The following is a 21764-nucleotide window of genomic DNA, read 5'->3' as shown; positions in this document are numbered from 1 at the left end:
GGAAATCTGTGAGAGAATTTTTGGTTGTAATAATTCGATTCATCGTTTCCACCTGTGGGCAGGGGTTATGTCTGTTGGTCATCCCGCAGTAATGAAGAATACTACTGCACCTTACAGGACTCTCTCTGAACATTCATGAAAATACAGAACTTGTGACTAGACCTAACCTTATTTTACTTTTAAGATCTACAGTGTTTTTCCATGTTTTTAATATACACTGAATTTATTAGGTCAGTGATACTGTATATCAAAGTAATATTTATTTTCTTCAGAATTGTCCCGTTTTCACCATTTTAAGAAAGAGCACTAATGATGGCTCATGTATCCTTTCATTTTTAGCTATCATAATTATAGTTCTTCTACAAGTAGAGCAACTACATGACTACTTCATAAAATCTTCTAATTTAGTCACATCTGATCATTTACATTTTCTATTAAACTGATTTTTGAAATTATACGTATTGAAACATACCTACGAATTTCATTTCATATTAATAAAAGAAGAATTACAAAATATTTTTTATAAATGGTGGAATTATGTCTTATGGTGTTAAGAGGCACTTGCCCTACTCAGTCCCTTCTTAGGATTAGTTTTAAATTAGCTTATCCAGGGAAAGGAATCCTTTTCGGGTTTTATAAATAACAATTCTAAAAGATAAGTCATTGTGTAGCTGATATTTAGGTGTTTTAAAAAGTGTACAGTATCAAGAAAAAGAAATCCCTTATGGATGAAAATTCCAACTTCTAAAGGCTCTTGAGCCACGGGATCTACAACATCCTTGTCTTTAAAGGTGTTAAAATCCTGAACAGAAACACAAGAAAGGATATAGTAAATCTTTATTACTAGGAATGATTGAGCAACAGAGCACCTGGTTAACCATATAAATTATACACACTAATTAGATAACTGCAACTGAGTGCCAATTTAGTAATTATTGTCTATTTTATCTTAATATTTTTCTCATTTTTAGGAAATAGTACATGTTCGATGAACAAAGTTTAGATCATACAGAAAGTTATAAATAAAAAAACGAAAAACTAACAACTATCCCTCAGCAATAACCACAACGTTATTTATATTGTATTGTATTGTATTGTATTATATTGTATTGTATATTTATAATGTATACTATACACAAATTACAATATAATGTATGATACATATTGATATGTATATATCATATACATATACACATATTCATATGATATATATACACATATAATATAATGTATGATACATATACTCACCAAATATATATATTACAGAATAAGTACATATTTCTGTAATTTTCCTATGAATAATTAAAGAGTTTAAGCAAAACATGTTATTTTTCTCAGTTAAGGTATTATCACCCTATATTAGTTTCAAGTGTACAACATAGCAATTCAACATTTGTATGCATTGCAGAATGATCCCTGTAGTAAATCTAGTTACCATCTGTCATCACACAAAGTTAATATAATACTATTGACAAGAGCCCCTATGCTGTACGTTATATCCCCATGACTTACTTATTTCACAAATGTAAGTTTGTACTTCTTGAACCCCTTTATCTATTTCTCCCCTTGCCAAACCCTATCCTTTCTGGTAACCAACAATGTTCTCTGGATCTACAAATCTGTGTTTCATGTTGTTTTGCTTGTTTGGTTTTACGATTCCACATCTAAGTGAAATCATATGATGTTTTGTTTCTTAAATTCCACATATGAGTGAAATCATAAGGTATTTGTCTTTCTCAGAATGACTTATTTCACTTAGCATAATACACTCTAGCTCCACCCACATCATTGCAAATGGCAAGATTCCATTCTTTTTGATGACTAATATCCCATTATATATATTTATCCACTTCTTCTATATGTATTCATCAGTTGATGGACATTTGGGCTCTTTCCATGATTTGGCTATTGTTGATAGTGCTGTTATAAACATCCGGGCGCATGTATCCCTTTGAATGAGTTTTATTCCTTTGGATAAATACTTAGTAGTACAATTGTTGGATCATAGGGTAGTTCTATACTTCACTTTTTGAGGAACATCCATACTGTTTCCCAGAGTAGGTGCACCAGTTTTCATTCCTACCAATGGTTTAAAAGGGTTCTCCTTTCTCCACATTCTTGCCAATATCTGTCGTTACCTATGTTGTTAATTTTAGCAATTCTGGAAGGTATGAGGTGACACCTCATTGTAATTTCGATGTGTATATCCCTGAAAATGAGTGATGTTGAGCATCTTTTCATGTGTCTGTTAGCCATATGTATGTTTTCTTTGGAAAAAATGTCTATTCATGTCTTCTGCCCATTTTTTAATAGATTATTTTGGTTTCTTGGGTGTTGAGTTTGATCAGTAATTTATAGATTTTGGATGCTAACCCTTTATCCGATACGTCATTGCTGGGGTCTCTAGGGTTTTCTATTATGGTATCATGTCAGCTGCAAAAAGTAACACTTTTACATTTTCCTTTCCAATTTGCATGCCCTTATATTTATTTTTCCTGTGAATTACCATGGTTAGGGCTTCCAATACTATGTTAAATAACATAGTGGGGAGAGTGGCATCCTTGTCTTGTTGCTGATTTTAGGGAAAAAAAACTATCAGCCTTTCACTATTAACTACGATATTAGCTTTGGTTTTGCCATATATGGCCTTATGTTGTGGTACATTCCCTCTATCACCACTTCATTAAGAGCTTTTATTATAAATAGATGTTGAATTTTGCAAATGCTTTCTTGGCATCTATTGATATGATCATATGATCTTTATCCTTCATTTTGTTTATGTTGCATATCACGTTGATTTGTGGATGTTGAATGATTCCTGCATTCCCTCGAATAAATTTCACTCTATCACTGTGTATGATCCCTGTAATGTTCATTTATTTAAGTCTGCTAATATTTTATACAGATTTTTGCATTTATGTTCATTAGGGATATTTATAATTTTCTTTCTGTGGTGTGCTTATTTGGTTTTGTTATCAGGGAGGGTAATGTTGGCTTCTTAAAATGAGTTCAGAAGCATTCCCTCCTTTTTAATTTTTGGCAAGAGTTGAGAAAGATAGGTAAATCTTTAAATATTTGGTAGAATTCAATAGTGAAGCCATGTGCTCCTGGATTTTTGTTTGTTGGGAAGTTTTTGATTACTGATTCCATTTCCTTGCTAGTCTGTTCAGTCTTCTATTTCTTCCTGATTCAGTCCTGGAAGAGGTTAAGCTTCTAGGAATTTATTCATTTCTTCTGGGTTGTTCAATTTGTTGGCATGTAATTGTTTTAGTAATCTCTTATGATCCCTAGTATTTCTGTGATATCAGTTGTCCCTTCTTCTCCTTCATTCCTAATTTTATTTATTTGAGCCTTCTGTCTTTTACTGGAGATTCCAGCTAAAAGTTCATTAATTTTATCTTTGCAAAGAACCATCTCTTACTTTCACTGATCTTTTATATTATCTTTTTTAGTCTTTCATTTATTTCTACTCCGATCTTTATTATTTCCTTCCTTTTCCAGTGAGATTTTTACTTTCATTATATTTTCTTGGTATTACTTGTGCCATTTCTTTTTAGCTTAAAAGTCCCTTTAATATTGCTTGTAAGGCTTATTTAGTAGTGATGAACTCCTTTGGCTCTAAGGGTTCTCTTTATCCCTCCTTCAAATCTGAATGATAATCTTGCCAAGGTAAGGTGTCCTTGTTTGGAAGGTTTTTCCTTTCAGTCCTTTGAATATATTACACCACTTCCTTCTGGTCTCCAAGTTTCTAAGAAATCATCTGATAGCCTTACAGGGTTTCCTCTGTATGTGACAATTTGTTTTTCTTTTGCTGCTTTTAAGATTCTCTGTCTTTGAACTTGACATCTTAATTATAAGTGTCTTGGTATGGATCTTTGGGTTCATCTTATTTGGAACTTTCTGGGCTTCCTGAGCCTGGATATTTATTTCCTCCGTAGGGAAGTTTTCAGCCACTATTTCTTCAAGTAAGTTTTCTACCTGTTTCTCTCTCTGTTCTCCTTCTGGGAACTCTATATTGCAAATGTTATTCTGCTTGATGATGTCCTACAGGCTCCTTAAGTTATATTTATATTTTAAAATTCTTCTTTGTTTTGTTTTGTTTTGCTGCTCTATCTGGGTAAGTTCCATTGCTTTGTCATCCAGTTTGCTAATGCATTCTTCTGCTTCACCCAGTTTGCTGTTGAATCCCTCTAATGTATTTTTTACTTCAATTATTGTATTTTTCAGCTCTGTGACTCCTATTTGGTATTTTCTTATATTTTGTGTCTCATAGTTGAACTTGTCTCTGTGTTTATCCATTCTTCTCTTGAGTTCAGTTCAGCGATAATCTTTATCACAATTCCTTTGAATTTTTTATCAGGGAGATTACTTATTTCCATACATTAAGGAATTTTTCTGAGGTTTCATCTCTTTCTTTCCTTTGTAACCTATTTTTTCACATCTTCACTTTGCTTGACTCTGTGTGTCTTTCTGTGTATTAGGTGAAGAAGCTACCTCTCTTAGTCTTAAAGGGGTGGCCCTATGTTGATGATAAATCTTCTTCTGTTCAACCTTTCCCTAGCTCTTGGTTATCTCCTGAAACTTTGGGATTGTCTAAACTACCTGATTCTGGATATGTTCCCATTGCTGAAGGTGTGCCAAGACCTGTCAGTGTTCCAAAGGGAAGAATCTCATTTAGCACCTAGTTCAGGCCTACTGGAATCCAGTCCCTCAGGCAGAAGCTTTTGAAGTATGGAAATTATATACAGTCCTGTGGGACCACAATCTTAATCCCTTTTGGCCTCCATACCAGGGGAAGGTATATAGAGCGGCATCCCCTAGGCCAACAGTTACGAAAGTCAGAGCTCCACATGAGCATATAAGCTCTTTTCTGGGAGCTTGTCGAGTTGTAGTGAGATGCACAAGGATGGTGTCTCCCTGCTTATGTTCCTTGGATGTGTCTTCTTAGACTCCAGATGTGTGGGAAGGAAACCTTCCCTCGGGCAAAAGCTCCAGGCTAAATAGCCCTTTTGCACAGTAAGACTAGGGTTGTCTTTCAGTGTGCTATCTGTGCAGTGCTCTGAAGGAGGTGGCCTACCAAGAAATGTCTTTCCAATGACTACCTTTCTCACAGTCACCTGGGACAGGTGATCAAGGGGTATCTCCTGTGTGTGTTGTACACACCTTCTGGCTTTACCTAAGTAGCTAGAGGGTACAGGGGTCAATACAGACTCACCAGCTTCATAAAGGCAGCAAAGAAACGTCTTGACTGCATTCAGCCATGGTTTCAGGAATGCATCAGGAAAGTGCCTTGTCTGTGCACAGCTTTAGGCTGGGAGCAGGAGAATGCCATGACTAGTAGCACTCACCAGCCCCAGCCAGGGAGTGGGAGAACGCTGCAACTGACTGCACTCTCTGGCTTCAGCAAGGTAGCAGTATGGTGCCATGTTCAAGTTCACCTAACTAAGGTAGCAAGTTTGGTGGAGAGTGTAACACTGACATCCACCAGCACCTCCATCTCTGAAGAGAGTTTCAATTTTCTCATGCTCATCCAGCAGATGATTTTAATGATGATTTTAAAGATTCATTAATCTCTACACCCAACGTGGGGCTTGAACCCACAACCATGAAATCAAGAGTCACATGCTCCACTGACTGAGCCAGCCAGGCACCCCAGATGCTTTTAGATAAGCAAACAAATCTCCTTGACATACAGCCTAGCATTTTTAAAAAAAAAAAAATTTTTTTCTGAGTCTCAGGGCAAGTGAGACTACACACAAGCCCTTTAAAAGGGGAGTCTCAATTTCCTATATGACTTTGGGTCCCTTGGACATCAGCCCTATTGGTTTTTAAGCTTGACATTCTGGGGGCTCATGCTCCTCTGCTGATCCCAGGGGTTGGTGTGGCTGAGCCCCAACTCCTCACTCCTGTGGGGGGAAGCATCAGACTGGTGAGATCCATCCCTACTGTGTGCCACTGTGCCAGGGCAGGTGGGGGCAAGACTATGTATCTACCTCTCCTGTCTGTCTCAAGATAGTATTTTTATCCTTTGTTGTGAAGAAGTAGCTCACACTGTTTTCAGATCCTTCTCAGAAGTAAATAATCCATGTGTAACTATAGATGTGGAGTGTCCATGGGAGGAGGGGAGTTCAAGATCTTCCCAGGCCACCATCTTGCAGAAGCCCTCCTAAGACATATATTTCTGAAACAGTGTTCTATAGCTTACATTACTGACTTACCTAAATATTCTTTGTTATTCCACTATTTAGGAATGATATAATTTATTTAACCAGTTTCCTTTGCAATGGTTAGTAAGGTTGATTCCTTACCTGTGACATTAGGAAACAGAAGAATCCATATATCTAATCACCTAAGTTGTAACAGGGCAACAAGAAATCAAATCAGAGCAGCAGCTACCTTCAGATGAGAAAAAAATGGTGGCTTAAATCTCTTTTCCATTCCCTTCAAAATCCCACGCAAAGTGCAGTTTTATCTGTGTGTGCGTATGTGGGGGAAGGGGGTGCAGGCACAGGTGCTAGAAAAATTGGAATAAGCCTTCCTGTAAGAAAACTTCCACAAAACTTCTAGAAGTATTTCTGTGCCATTTACATAGTGTAAATGGCTATTGTGTAATCCTTTGACTTTCTTAAATTATTTTCAGCAAACAAAAGATACAGAAGCCACTTTTCTATTCTTTTAATAACCTTTCTGAACTCTTGGGAGGTAAACTCCCATCTCTGCCCTCCCCTGGAGCTCCTCAGTCCACTTCCCTAAGCTGATCCTGTATTATGCAAATAGAGATCCCTGTAAAGTGAAAGTCTGATTAGGGAACAGCTCCTCAAATAATGATTAAAATGGGTATATTAGAATATTTATAGCTTTCGGTAACTAAGAAATCTAAATTTAAAAAGTTTAAATAAAAAAGAAAGTTACCACCTCATTTGGTCAAAAGGTAAGAAGAGCTCTGAATATAATAAAATAATTAAATACCAAATGTATTTATTTATTAATGAAGTTATTTAACATTGTTTAATACTTATTATTTTCATAACTGAATATTTCTGACATGGGAATGGAGTTATCATAACTGGCTTAAACTAGTTAGTAGCTATCTGTTGGAGCTGGGAACAGGGTCAGTTTCCCATGAAGTACATGCTCTGTGGAATAATGAAGCATATCTCAATAACATCAGGGTTCCGGCAGCAGAGAAGAAAAGATGTTGGAACAACTACTAGAAGTGTCTGCTTCAAGCAGAGTGACCATATGTCTTCACCCAAGATAATCCCAATGTATTACCTGTTTTCTAGGATAAATAATAATAGAATCCTTTTTATTCTCAAAAGTGTCCTGGATGATATATAAAATGGTCATCTGGCTATAAGGTGTATATTTTTAAGATTTTGGACTTAAGTTTTAATTAAGCTCTAACTTAATTAAGTATCTTTGTTATAATTATATAAGAACATTATTAAACCTGTAGTGAAAATAAAAATAAGGTTTCAGAATGCATGGTCAGCCTAATAAAATTTGAAAGTAACTATGAAGCAATCCCTTTCAGTGGACTAAAACACTAATTCCAAATCATTCTCACCAATTCCTCAACTAGATTTTATGAATTCCTACTTAACTAATATTTTCATAGCTTAGTCCATGTTTTGAAAGAAGAAAGGTGATTTGTTCATAAATTAATTCATTGTTAATTTGGGCCACAAGTAGAACCACGTAAGAAGGACTGTTCAACAGTATTGGCAAGAGAGCATTGGAGGCTTTGGACGTAGCCTGCCTTAGTTCAAATCTTAGTCATACCATACAGGGACTGTGGAACAATGAGCAAAATATTTAACTTTTCTGGGCCCCACTCCATCTATAAATTGGGGACAATAATGATCTCTACCTCGTAAGTAACAAGTAATTCATAGGTTGTACTAAGTGAGTTAGTGCTAGTGAATCACTTAGGAGGGTACTTGGTACTAAATAAATGGCAGGTAGTAGTAGTGGCAGTAGTAATGTCATCCTCATTGTCGTCATCGTCATCATCATCATCATCACATGGAACCCAGGGAGCTGTCCGAGGGATCAGACATTAATGCCAAAAGCAAACACATTTTCCCAAAACTGTTAATGCAAAGAGACAACCAGGCATTTTGAAAAGTAGAATTAAGTGCAAAGGCAAAGCAGGGACAAAAGGTTGACCAGAGAGAAGGTAGCATATAAAGAAATCAAAAGTGAGCTCAGGAGTTGACTCATCATATGCACCTCCTCTACTGTAAGTTCCTCTTATTTGCAGTTTGGCATGTTGCTAAATGTCTAGAGTATATTGTTAAAGGGACTAAGGCTTCTCAGGGTCTCAAGATAATGTTCTTATTTCAAGAAAACTTTTCTTAACATATGATTTTCTGAAGGTAAATTCACACTGAAAACCAAAATCTCAAAGGAGATACACGGTTAGAGTCGAGAGTAACCGAGATGTAGTTCTGGCTAGAGGAATGTACTTCCACGTTTCTGATTAACCAGAGAGAAGCATGCACAGAATATAACAAGGAAGGTAAATATAAATAAAGGGCACTAGAACACTAAGAACATAAAAGTACTTAATCAGTATTGAATAACTAATTATACTTTCAGCTTTACTATATGAAAAAAACTGAAATGTGAGCACAACTTTCAGTTCACTCACAACAAGACATGAAGCATGTTTATTGTTGCTCAGCCCTGCATGCTGTCTGAGACACCCTGCACCCTGAGAGTGACTGAACCCTAAGAGGAAAAACAGTCAAATTTATAGTTAAGAACTAGCAGTTCTCAATAGATAACATTATTTATAAGGGTATAAAGGAGTGTCGAATATTTCTTTAAGATGGCTCCTTATATATGTAAGAATATAAGTGTGCTTTGCATTTAATTGATGGCAGTTGAAATCATTATAACATAAATAGTTTACAGTTGTGAGATCTGATGAGCTATTGGATACCTAGAGACAAGAAAAAATTTAATGGGTCTAACTGAAATGTAAGCATGAATCATTAACTAAGAAACAAATGAGTAAAATGTATTAGAAACATTTTTAAAATCAACTGTACACTTAAGAAGGGTATAAACTAAAACTATTTTGAAGTTGTTAAAAACACAAGAGAAATTACAGAAGAAAGTATTTATGTGACAGATTTTTATAAGGTTGAAGAGAAATGCTGTATTTAATTAGCAAATTCAGAAACTTTTCCAACAAAACCATTTTGTTGATCTTTCTTCTATAAATATTTACTTTTAATCTGACCCAGGCAATCAAATAAGAGATCTTCATTTCTCTGCATCAGACTTTTCACATATCTTCAGGCAAGTGCTCAGATCCTTGTCATTCACAAATTAAATATGTCAATATATATTATATGGTACCATATGCTATTGTCATTACAGTGTCATAGAATTCAAGATGCTAAGGTCACTTTAACTTCTTTTTTCCTCCCAAATTATTTCAAAATATATATTTTAAACAAAATATATGTCTTAAAATTCTTTATATAAACCTCATAGTTGTAGTCAAAAAAACAAAAACAAAAAAAAAAGCAAAAAAACAAATAAACTTCAAAGGACTATTTCCAAAAAAGGTTACTCTCATGTGAACACATACTCTTAATTAATGAATGAGACACTCAAGATTGCTAGCATTTTTAGTAAGGTAAGATTTACTATTTTTTTCCAACCTTAAGATTCTAGAGTGCACTTTGGCAAATCCATTCATTTGTGTTGTTTATTAAATTCTCTGAGGCTACTGATCCATGCGCTTAAGCAGAGAAAGACAAAGAAAAAAATCATCACAATATTATAGTCTCAAAAGTTTTTACTCACATGACTCTCTTACAGAGGACCCATTTTTAAGACCAAAAATAATATGGCAATTGAGAATTATGGTTAACATTTAATTGTGGAGACAAAAATGAATATTTAGGCCCAACAGAGCAAGAATATTTATCCCTTGATCTACTGAACATAAAAAGTATTCGCATCTGTTTCACTGCTTTGCCTTCTTCATGGGCTTAAACCTGCCAAATTATTCCATTTGATTTCAGAGAATTCTCATATGGCAATCTATTTTATTTACTTTATCTTCAATAAAATGGTTCAGTGAGCATTAGCAACTCTGAGACACAAGTTTCAATCAGCCTTCAGGCAAAGGCGTCAGTCTATATTAGGCCTACTGTGCTGTGAGTTGCAGCTAGAAAGTTGGATAAGGCAGAGCAACAGTGAAAATGTGAGCAAGACCTAATAAAGCCACAGTGAAGAGAAAGAAAGCTCTCCCCAGGCTCTCACATGCATCACTTATACAATGCCAGGTGCTGGGTTCAACACATGAAGAGCTCCTTAATAAGGCTGACAGCTAAAAGAAGGCCTCAGACTCTAACTTTATTTTACATGACACCTACAGTAATAGTCCTCTGTTCTCCAGAAGACAATAGTAAAAACTGGAATTGCCAACAGTTAAAAATAGGATTTTTTTTATTCAGCCCTCAGATATTATATGGGGGGGGGGGGGAATTTCAAGCTGCACAGCATTTCACCTACATTTTCATACAATTCCTAATATAATAGTAGTTTCCAGAAGGACCTTTCCTTACAAATTTGTATGACATTTTAAATATAGCTGCTGGATTAGATTTTAACCACAAAACAATCAGTGAGTTTGAGCAACAACTCATTTTGGAAAATGATATCATTAAAGACTAATTCCAAGAAATGTGGGGCAATACTGATAGATGCTGTGGAAATGTCTCCCAGAGCACAAACTTCATAGTAAGTGATGCTGGTTCATATTTGATATGGGCTGTAAAAAGCAGATTATTGTAATGGTGTTCTTCCCAGCAAATAAGACCATTAAAAATGTACTTAATGTTCAGTTGAATTGAAAAGCAGTCCAGTTAAAATCCATATTTTGCTATTTTGTACAATGGTATCAGAAATTTTTACTAGTGGATCACTCTAAACCACAAACTTAAAGTTATAAATGTAAACTCTTTTTTTTATAGGAATAAGTTTCTACCTTTTTAAAATATAAGGCTGTATTTTTGCCCAGGTCCTGTGATCACATTATAATCAATAAGAGTGAAATTAGAATGATGAGTTTAATATGAGTTTATAAAAAAAAAAGTTGACCTATTACTTGCAGAAACATACTTCTCAACTCACTTTTCTGGAGACCAAATATATTGTTTTTCTAGTGATTCTACATTTCAAAGCATAACACCCCAAATATGTGTACATATATCTAGATGCTGCCATATAACTCTGTCTTTTATATTTCTATAAGAACCCTAAAGAAGAACAACAGAAACTAGTATGATAGGTTAGTAGAATAGATTCTTCAAGCTCAGATTCTATAAAAGTAAGAGTGTTTTTAACTATCCCAAACAGCTCTTATATAAAAGAACCAGTACCAGACCAGTACCCAGACCTACCCAGCCCCTAGTAAGCATGATTCTCCAACACTGATGTGATCAATGGGTATAAAAGAAATTAAAAGAGACCTCTGCATATTATAAAATCAGCATTATAGGTGAAATCTAAACATTTCACATTTCCTTCTCACTTGGCTATCTTACAATATATGGGCTTATCGAATTACATTTACTTTAGAGACCATATATTCAGTATACTAGGAATCCTTGTATTTATTCCCCAGAAAGCCAAGGTCAGTGATGAAATCTGTGAAAATAATTTTAGGGGTAATATATATACTGCATAAATTATCTATTGCTATATAACAAATTACCCCTGAACTTAGCAGGTTAGTATGAAAGAAAACTTTATTATCTCACACAGTTTCTGAGCATCAGGAATCCAGGAGTATTTCAGCTGGGTGGTTTAGTCCCATGGTTTGTCAGGAAATTCCTCCCTGTCTTTGACCAGAGGGCTTAGTTCTTCATCACATGGACCTCTCCATGGCAGCTTGCCTTCCCCAGAGCAAGTCATGAGACACAGAAGGAAAGAGAGAGGGAAAAAAGGAGAGAGACTGGGAAAAGAAGAAAGAGGGAGAAGGGGAGAAAAAGACAGAAAGAGAAGCAATAGAAAAAGAACACCCCAAACAGATGTCTAAATGTCTTGTGTAACCTAATCTGAAAAACAATATACCATCATTGTGCCATATTCTATCAGCCACATGGGCCAACTCTGGTGAACATGGAAGGAAAAATAACAGTGCGTGATAACCAGGAGACAGAATCATTAAGGAAGATCTTTAAGGCTGCCTCCCACAGCCCACCTCCTGGACCCCAATCATTCATGTTCTCCTCTGTGCAATCAATTCCAAATGTTTATGCTGCAATGGATTCTTAAAGGGAATTTAAAGGTTGTTTGAGATACATTTCAGATTACTGAGTCAATTAAAAGTGGATAATTTATGAAGAATATCTTTTCAAATATAATTTTCAAACTGAAAAGGCTATCACACTGACCACAGTTTTAAATGAAGAAGGTATATATATTTAGTGAATATTTCTTAAGAAACTATTATAGGCAAGGCTGAAGGTAACATAGATATGATACTATACAGGAAAAGTCCTAGGCTGGTTGAACAGGAGGAAAGAAACAGGAAAAGTATAATGGAAGAGACAGAGATGTCAAAGTGCTTTAAAGAGATGGAGAAAAGGAAAGAAACAATAGGATGTGACAGAAATGTGGGCAAGTGTAAGGCATGGGAGTCAAGGTATGCATATTGGTGTAATGGGAAGAAAAGGTTAGTATTCAGGTTTTGTCAGATTCTGGAGAGTATTAAATACCAGGGTAAGCTGCATTTAGCCTGACATTACCTGGCATGAAATAATAATAAATCTCATTTAACAGGGAGGAATGACCTGTTGGGAGTCACACTGTAAGCATAACTGAGAGCTAAGGTTTACAATAGTGACAATATTCCTTTTTATTAAATAGTACATAATTGTAAAAATCTAAAATTAGGGCACCTGGGTGGCGCATTCGGTTAAGCGTCTGACTTTGGCTCAGGTCATGATCTTGCAGTTCGTGAGTTCAAGCCCCGCATCGGGTTCCGTGGTGACAGCTCAGAGTCTGGATTCTGTCTTTGGATTCTGTCTCTCCCTCTCTCTCTGCTCCTCCCCCACTCACACTCTGTCTCTCTCTCAAAAATAAATAAACATTTAAAAAAAAACCTAAAGTAATGGGTTATTTGAATTTTAAGATAGTAAGTTTAACATGCCTTGGCAGAAGGATCCTAGGGTGGCCCCCAAGTTCATACTGTGTAATTCTATCCACTTGCATGTGAGCAGGACTCTGACTTGCTTCTAACCAACAGAATATGGCAAAGGTTATGAGATGGCACTTCAATGATTATATTAATACATATAAAACACATACTCTATATTTACATACATATATGTATATATGGCTTTATCTTGCTCTCATATAGTAGAGACTCTCCTACTGGCTTTCAAAAAGCAAACTACTATAATGTGGACTGTATATGAAGAGGGTCACATGCATGGGAACCATGGATGGCCTCTTGAGGGTCTCAGTCCTACAACCCTGATGAACTAAATTCAGCCAAAACCAGTGAGTTTGGAAGAGAACCATGAACTCCAGATGAAAATGCAGCCTGGCCAGTATTTTGATTGCAGCCTTATAAGACCCTGAGTGAAGCTATGCCTAGACTCCCCATCTGTGGTAACTGTGATTTAACAAAAGTATGTGTTTTAAGCTTTTAAACATTTAATATGTTACATAGCAATAGAAAATTAATATACATGCTGACTGAAACACAGAGAGCACATTTACAGAATTAACTCATTTTTACCATCTCCTTGCCCGAAGTTATGGAGCATATTTGCTAAATAGCCTGAAACTACAGTCAACTTGTGAAACTAATAAAATAGGGAACAAAATAACTAATTTTTTTAATGCTTACTATGCCCTTTGTATGAATTCACAAATGTAGTCCTCAAATCTACTCTGTGAAGTGAGGTACTATTACCTCTATTTTCTCGATTCAGAAATTAAGGATTAGAGAGTTTAAATGATTTTTCCAACGTTTCACATACAGTAAGTTTGCCCTGGACCCGTGATTCCGACCTAAGCAATTTGATTTGCAAGCTTGCATTCTCAACAGCTACACTCACTCTATAGCTTCCTCTCTGCAGTTTTGTTCCTGCTACTTTTTGTTAAGGGCTGTCAGAGAGCCATGAACATGAATCACCGACCCAGACCCTCCTCAGCCAAATCAGCTTCCTGTAGAGTCCATTTTCTTTTCAATGACTTGAAAATTTGAGCAAATATTTTGTCATGTATGACACTTACTTTTTCACAAGTATTTATGAAACTTACAGCAATTTCTCTGAGTTTGAGAATAAAGTTTATTTATAATACACTGAAATAACTAAATCTTATATTTTAATTGGATTTAATACTCTTACAATGGAAACTGAAAATAATCATCACTGTGATGGAGTAAAACACACACATACATACTCACACAACTACTCAGTTTTAGATGCACAAGCACAGTTTTAGGTGCAAATTGCATGAAACAACATTGTAGTTCCCACTTCAGAAGTATAGGCTAGGGCAAGTTATTTAACCTCTCAGAGAGACAAAATGGGAATAATGCTAAAACAAATTGCTCAAAAATGGGAAGATTCAACTAAGTATTCACTTTAGTGATTTGGGGAGGGGAGGGAACACAGCAGTGGAAATTGAAGAAAAAAATGCATATGTCTTGAAAATAGCTATGTATTAAGTGCTAAATTTTTACAATAATCCAACAAACAGTTATATCTGTCCCTGGTTTTATGGTGTGAAAACTGATATGCAAAGATTTAAGGAAACTAACCAAGGTTGATTAAAAACGCTAGCGAACGGCTGCAGGGATCCAAGCCGCATCTACCTGATTCCCAAACCCTTGCCTCTCTGTCATTGACTCTTTTCTTATCATGATACCTCCAGCTCTGGGTCCATAAATTCTACATATTCCCAAGGAAAAACACTGTTTCGTAATGCATTTTTTCATTAAGATGAAACTTTGCCTTTTGCATATGCATTATTCCACCAATATGTGTTTGGTCTTCATTTAAAAATATAAGAACTATTATAAGCAAATGATTAGGAAAAGTCTAATTAGCAAGTTCTAGAAGCAGTTTTTGAGAACTTCAAACACAAATATGTTTCCTTTCTGGGAAAAAGACTCTATTTTTTAAAAATCATTTCTTTCATGGTTCCATGATATTCATTGCAGGTAACTCCCACTTATAAATCTTAAATCCACCTACTATTATTAACACAAATGTCCTCTCACCCAAAAACTGAGAATTTAAATATTATATCAACACCACCATTATCTACAGTAAGCATAAATTAAATAACCCAGAAAAAAAATTAAAAGATTGGGCCTTAGCAGATACAGTTCTAGTAATACTTAATTGTTTATTATTAGCTGTAAAATCACAGCAAGTTATATTACTTTTTCCAAATCATTTAAATTCTTTGTGTTTTAGTTCCTCCACTTACTAATGAACAAAGGATAATAATGTAATCCTTAGGTCATAAGCAATGCAAGAGTAAAATTAATGAGTTTAGTGAAAGAGTAAAATGAAGTAAAAAGTTGCCAAAGTGTTTTAAAATCTTAAATGATAAATAAGTGTGGAATCATTTTGCTTGTATATCTGGCAAAATAATAAAGTTAGTACAAAACAAGAGGTCCACAGGCAAATAGTAGGTAAATTGCCTGAAAAATATTTGACTGTAAAATCCAACCACACTAAAAAAATACGTCTCAGGGAAGATACGGAGCCTTCATCTGGAGAAAGTTTTGGAAAGGGGTAGAACAATATAGGCAGAACAGAGAGGATGCTGAGGCTTGTCCTACATACGTGTTCAGTGCAATCTCTTGATAAAGAATTCTGGAGTGGGGTGGGAAAGAAATAAAAAAGAATTCAGGAGAAACCAGGCACCATGGTTCGTTCCCTTCTACTTGGGGGTAGAGTCTAAGAGAAATAATATGAACTCCTCACCTAAAACTTCTTTTAATTTCTTTTTATAATTATATTTTCATACCAATAGGTGGCCAAATCTTAATTGATTGATATCACAGTTCAGTGGTGACACTGAAAAAATAATGTTGCAGAAGCATTCTATATTGAGCAAGAGTGGGAAATAAATCTACATCTTTTGGAAATGCACCCCATGCCATGTCTGTGGTCCTTGCTTTGTACCAAGCAACGGATTTAAAGTTCTCTAAATTGATACTGTAAATATCAAGGAAAACTCCCATTAGATTTAAAGAAGTATAACACTAAAAAGGAAATGAATGCTTTCTAAACAGCTGACTTGCTGGATCTCAAAAAGTTTATAGGAGAAATCAAAGTTTCAAAAACAAAATCATTACTAGCATGTTATTCTCTTTATTTTTTGGCATTCCTAGATCTTCCAAAACCCTCAGTATCAACTCAATCTTAATAAAATAATATGAAAACATCAGCATAAAAGACCACATAATGATAACAAAATAATCCAGATGCTTTTCTTGACTAATCTTTCCTTTCAGTATTTCAAAACCAAATTCATGTTCTATATGAATCCATGATAATTTTCAAAAAAAAAAAGTGAAACCAAGTTTTATAGGAAGGAAAAGCACAGCAAGGAGTGAAATGGGAAAGGCAAGAGGGTGAATATTCCTATAGTTCTACGTGGAAAGTCTCTGTGGTTCACTGATAACCTTTCTTAACATTTGGGCAAAGATACCTAACCAAAAAATTAAAGAATAAAATACACACTAGAAAAGCAGACATAAGCACAATGAACCAAAGAGAATCATTACCAAAAGTCCACTTACTTATTTCTTCCAGATCTTCTACAAGACTTTTGAGTCAACCTTGATATGGAGTCCTAGGTAAACTCAATCCCAGCATCACATTAGAATAGCCCTGTTAATAGAGACAAATAACTGTCACTGCTTCAAAAATTAAATTTATGTCACATTCAGTTCAATGACTTCATAGAACATAAAACATACTCAACCTCAAATAAAATTAATTGTTAATGCATTAATTGCTGCTTTGGAACTCTTCAAACATGCATGGAAATGCTTTTCTACATATTAATTTAGAGAAGTTTAAAATCCATTGTTTGGTACAAAGCAAGGACCACTGAGACAGCATGAGATCCATTTCTAAGAGATGCAGATTTTATTTCCCATTCTTACATTGATTTGGCAGGTTTAAACTTTTGGGATTAAATTTTATAATTTAGGGGAGTCTGGGTGGCTCAGTTGGTTGAGCATCAGACTTCAGCTCAGGTCATGATCTCGTGGTGCGTGGGTTCGAGCTCCCTGTTGGGCTCTGTGCTGAGAGCTCAGAGCCTGGAGCCTCCTTCGGATTCTGTGTCTCCCTCTCTCTCTGCCCCTCCCTTGCTCCTTCTCTGTCTCTCTCTCTCTCTCTCTCAAATAAACATTAAAAAAAATTTTTAACTTATCATTTATAGAACATAGTTTTTTATGTCTCAGGATTCCCAACTGAAAACATGACTGATTTCAACTGCCTCTTCAGCACATACTTAATGAGCTTTGTAGGCCTTTCCACAATCAACAAGTTGGTAGTAAGCATTTTCTCCTTATAATTGCAAAGTAAGGGCTATTCCCTTAACTCTTATTAGAACCTGTGTATCCTAGACCCATTTGCTATTTAACTACTCTCTTTTCTAGTCTCTCCCTTCTTTAATCTGAAAGATTTAGCTCAAATCTTCCAACAAAATTACAGAAGTTAGTAGTGTATAGGTAATAAACAGGTTTTGATTCACACACCAACTCTGACTGATTGGTAGTGACCACATGGAAATCTGTATGGAGATTAAATCTGAGTCTAGCAGGGAGTCCTGTGTTCAATTAGCCATGCCTCCCTTAGGCACCGAAAGGGAGGGATGACACCACATGCCCTCTTTTCTTTGTTGAGCATTTAGCCATTTCCCTAATTTTATTTAAATTGTTCCCACTTTTGGCTACAAATCCTTTTTTCCAATGAAATCTTAGTGAGGGGTCAACCAAATATACAGATAACAATGAGGCATTCTGGTTGAACCAGACTCCCAGTATTCACTACCACCTCTGTTCTTTCCCTAGGTACCTCTGGGGTATTCCACAAAATCTTAAGTATTCTGCAAAGCATTAGTTTGAAACCATTATTTTAGTTATCAAGGTAACTCAAAGTCACAAAAATTAGGGTAGTTCAAATGCCCTTTCTTCACATTCTAGCCGTCTTTCTCTATTGCTTCTGTTGTTCATTTTTCTCTTAATGATAAAATTTTGCACATGACCAGGTTCCACTCTTGACTTTCTTTGTGTTAATTTTCTCCTATAATTCTTTTTTGCCTGCTATATGCCACCAAAAGAAGCAGATTTTTTATTAATACATAGCAATCTAAATTATTTCCTAATTCCATATTGCCTTACTTTCTCCTCACATTCATGGATATCAATTTTTCCTAAATCAATCTATAAAGTCTAGATTTTTAAAGAAAATCAACAAAAGCATTTTAAAAGCATATACTTTAGATGCCTATTAATATCAAAGTTAACATCAAAAATAAAGGACAAAGAGGGGTGCCGGGCTCAGTCGGTTAAGCATCCCACTTCGGCTCAGGTCATGATCTTGGCGGCCCATGGGTTGGAGCCCCGCGTCAGGCTCTGTGCTAACAACTCAGGGCCTGGAGCCTGCTTCGGATTCTGTGTCTCCCTCTCTCTCTGCCCCTCCCCTGCTCATACTCTGTCTCTGTCTCTCAAAAATAAATAAACTTTAAAAAAATTTAAAAAAATAAAATAAAGGACAAAGAGAAGGCATCTGCTCTACCAAATATCAGGCTTACTAGCAAAGCCAGGTACAGACACTGGAAAATGGAGTTCGGAAACAAAGCCATGTGTCAATGGGAGCTTTATATAATAAGGGTACTATCACAAAGTAAAAGAAAACGTTGGTTGTTGTCTCACTGTGTAGAGAAAGAAAAACAGTCTCAGAATATGGCAAAAATAAACTTATCTCCTTATTTTATACCATATACAAATTTGGATTCCAATGAGATTAAAGAGCTTTAAATGTGAAAGTTATCCTTTCAAAGCTAATAGAAAAATTTGGTGATTCTTTTTGACACTTAGAATTAAAAAAATATTCTGAAACAAGACCTAAAATAATAAAGCATAAAACTGATGGATTTGGCCAAACCAAATGAGAATTTTTCAATGAAGGATACCACAGATAAATTTTATAAATAAACTGAGAGAAGACCTAAAACCAACAAGGAATTAATATTAAAATATATATACTCAGAGAAAACCAATTAAAAAATGAGCAAAACCCTCAACAGGGCAGTTTCTCAGAGGGGTAAGCCAGAACAACTGTCAAGTATAGTTTAAAATGTTCAAAATCACCAGTTATTAGGAAGATACAAATCAAAAAACTGATGAGATACCATTTCATGCCATCAGAATAGCATATATTTGAATGCTGGATTCTATATTGTGTTGGCAAGAATACAGAAAGATGAGCATTCTCTTGTTTACTGATAATGTTAGCATCAACAATACAGTTAATCTTAAAAGCAATGTGGGAGACCTAAAATGTTTACCTGCTCTTTATGGACCCAAAACACCCTATGCAGACATCAACTGTAGCATATGTTAGCTTAGATTATATTCACTTTAAAAATTTTTTTTAATGTTTATTTATTTTTGAGAGACAGAAACAGAGCACAACTAGGGGAGGAGCAGAGAGAGAGGGAAACACGAACTCACAAACTATGAGATCACGACCTGAGCCCAAGTTGAAGGCTTAACCAACTAAACCATCCAGGCGCCCGAGATTTTATTCACTTTTTTATTTGCATGCTTTTCTCTCCCACAAGTTTCTCCATTTTAATTACTCAAATTAATTTTAAAAACTGATAAATCAAGAAATAGCAACAAGCATATCATTTACAGTTGTGGGTGTATAAAAACTGTGGATATAAATACCAGAAATCTGTAACCTCTGTATAGTTGGACTGGGTGGTAGGAAGATACAAGACAGAAGAATGCTATTTTTGTTTCACTTGATTTTTTTAACTGTACGCACATATTTCTTTGATAAAAGTCAAAATTAAATACAAAAGAAAAGGTAATTTTAAAAATAAACAAAGAAGTTATCGCCACAACATACAGTTTCATTTTTATAAATTTTATTTAAATATGCATTATATATTATTATTTAAAATTATTTATATTATTTTTAAAAGCATATATTATTTTAGTAACATAAGCTCAAGGACATTATCAAAGTAAAATAGGTCATAGATTACTGATCAGAGTTCTTATAATGATCACTGAAACAAACAAAACAACAACAAAAAAAACTTAAGACAGTAAAGGAAAAGGCAAAACCAGAAAGCTAAAGAGGCCAATTAGAATTCTTTTACATGCACACATTCATACACATTTACTGATTGCTTACTAAATGCTAGGTACTGTCCAGGCTCGGGGATAAAGCCACAACCCTACTTCCGTGGAGTGTACAGTATAACGAAGAATATGTAATGAATAGTTACTATAGTGTACTGACCAGCATGGTAAATATGCACACGGGCAGCACCTAATTTGAGTCAAAGAAGACTTCCTGGATAAAAGGGTCTCTGTGAGGTTCACATTTACAACCATTCCCTTTCCTAATTTCTTCCATCCTTTTAAGGTACATTATGAATTTATTTAAGGTTTATTGTGGTAGGAGAGGAGAGCATCACTCCGACATTCTCAGTGGGTTTGACCTGGTTTCTTTCAGAACTATATTTGCTGAAGAGAACAATTACTAGGTGGGTTAGTTTTGTTGTATTTATTTTTTTCTAAGAACTTCCTGATAGTCAAGAAAGATATTTAGCGTTCTAATGTGTCACTTGGAACTGTTTAATATTTTCTACCCTCCAGTCTTTTAATTAACAAAAATGAAAATATGTCCTAAAAGAAATACTATCATTTCATTGTTTTTTAAACAAAGGAAAAAAGAAAAAAAATTACACGGTACAAAGCTCACATGTAAAACAAATGTCTTTTGAATTCTACTGCAAAATGGCATAATATAAAAGCGTTAGTCTAGTGAATTTCACAATTTGGAAGAATATACTAAAAATATGAAGAAACTAAAATACAGTGGTTATCTAGGTGATAACGTCTAATTGATGTTCAAAAGTAAAAGTCACAGTAACATTTTCAGTACTGTTTTCATATTATATAGCACAGGTCTTCTTGGAGAACAGTGAAAACTAAGAGTTATTTTGTTATCTAGAAAGAAACTAGTTAACCATAGCCAGAGAAGAGTAAGTCAATAACTGTGCATTGGTTACAAACGCTGGTAGTATAACCCACATTTCAGTGAACAGAAAATAATTAAACAACAAAACCCCAGAAAAACAACAAACGTGTAATTTCATTTGAAATTGTTGGATAATGGGGGTGTACACGAGCAGGATAAAAGAAACAACCATTGGATTCTGAGGAATGGGGGAAGTTATTCTTCAGAAGGCACACAGTCCATATTCTCGACAAACAGTCCATATTCTAGACAAGCAGTTATTCTACTCCTAACAAAATTTACCAAGTGCTCAGAAGGTATTTTGTGGCAGGCATTCTTTTTGCATCAGGCATTTACACAAGAGGAACATCATGTCATTATCATTTGTACAGATGTTACAAATATCAAGAAAGGAAATAGCTTAGATTTTTTAAAAGTTGGCTCTACAAAGGTTAAATGCTGTGAAAATGCATACAGAGATACACA

At 35.1% G+C, this 21764-nt stretch overlaps 1 protein-coding gene across 10 annotated transcripts in view; it reads right to left on the bottom strand.

Annotated features, from left to right (window-relative positions):
* The window catches only part of FOXP2 (forkhead box P2), a 565307-nt gene that overhangs the window by 386255 nt on the left and 157288 nt on the right, over positions 1 to 21764 (bottom strand). For all 10 annotated transcript variants that reach the window (XM_045041043.1, XM_023240626.2, XM_045041055.1 and 7 more), the window contains one exon: positions 16808 to 16898. The gene's annotated coding sequence lies outside the window, so the exon portion shown is untranslated. The remainder of the gene's footprint in view (positions 1 to 16807; positions 16899 to 21764) is intronic.

This window comes from Felis catus, chromosome A2 (assembly GCF_018350175.1).
Source record: "Felis catus isolate Fca126 chromosome A2, F.catus_Fca126_mat1.0, whole genome shotgun sequence".
Taxonomy (NCBI): Eukaryota; Metazoa; Chordata; class Mammalia; order Carnivora; family Felidae; genus Felis; species Felis catus.
Note: the sequence above shows the minus strand (reverse complement) of the source record. Positions and strands in the feature narration are given on the sequence as shown.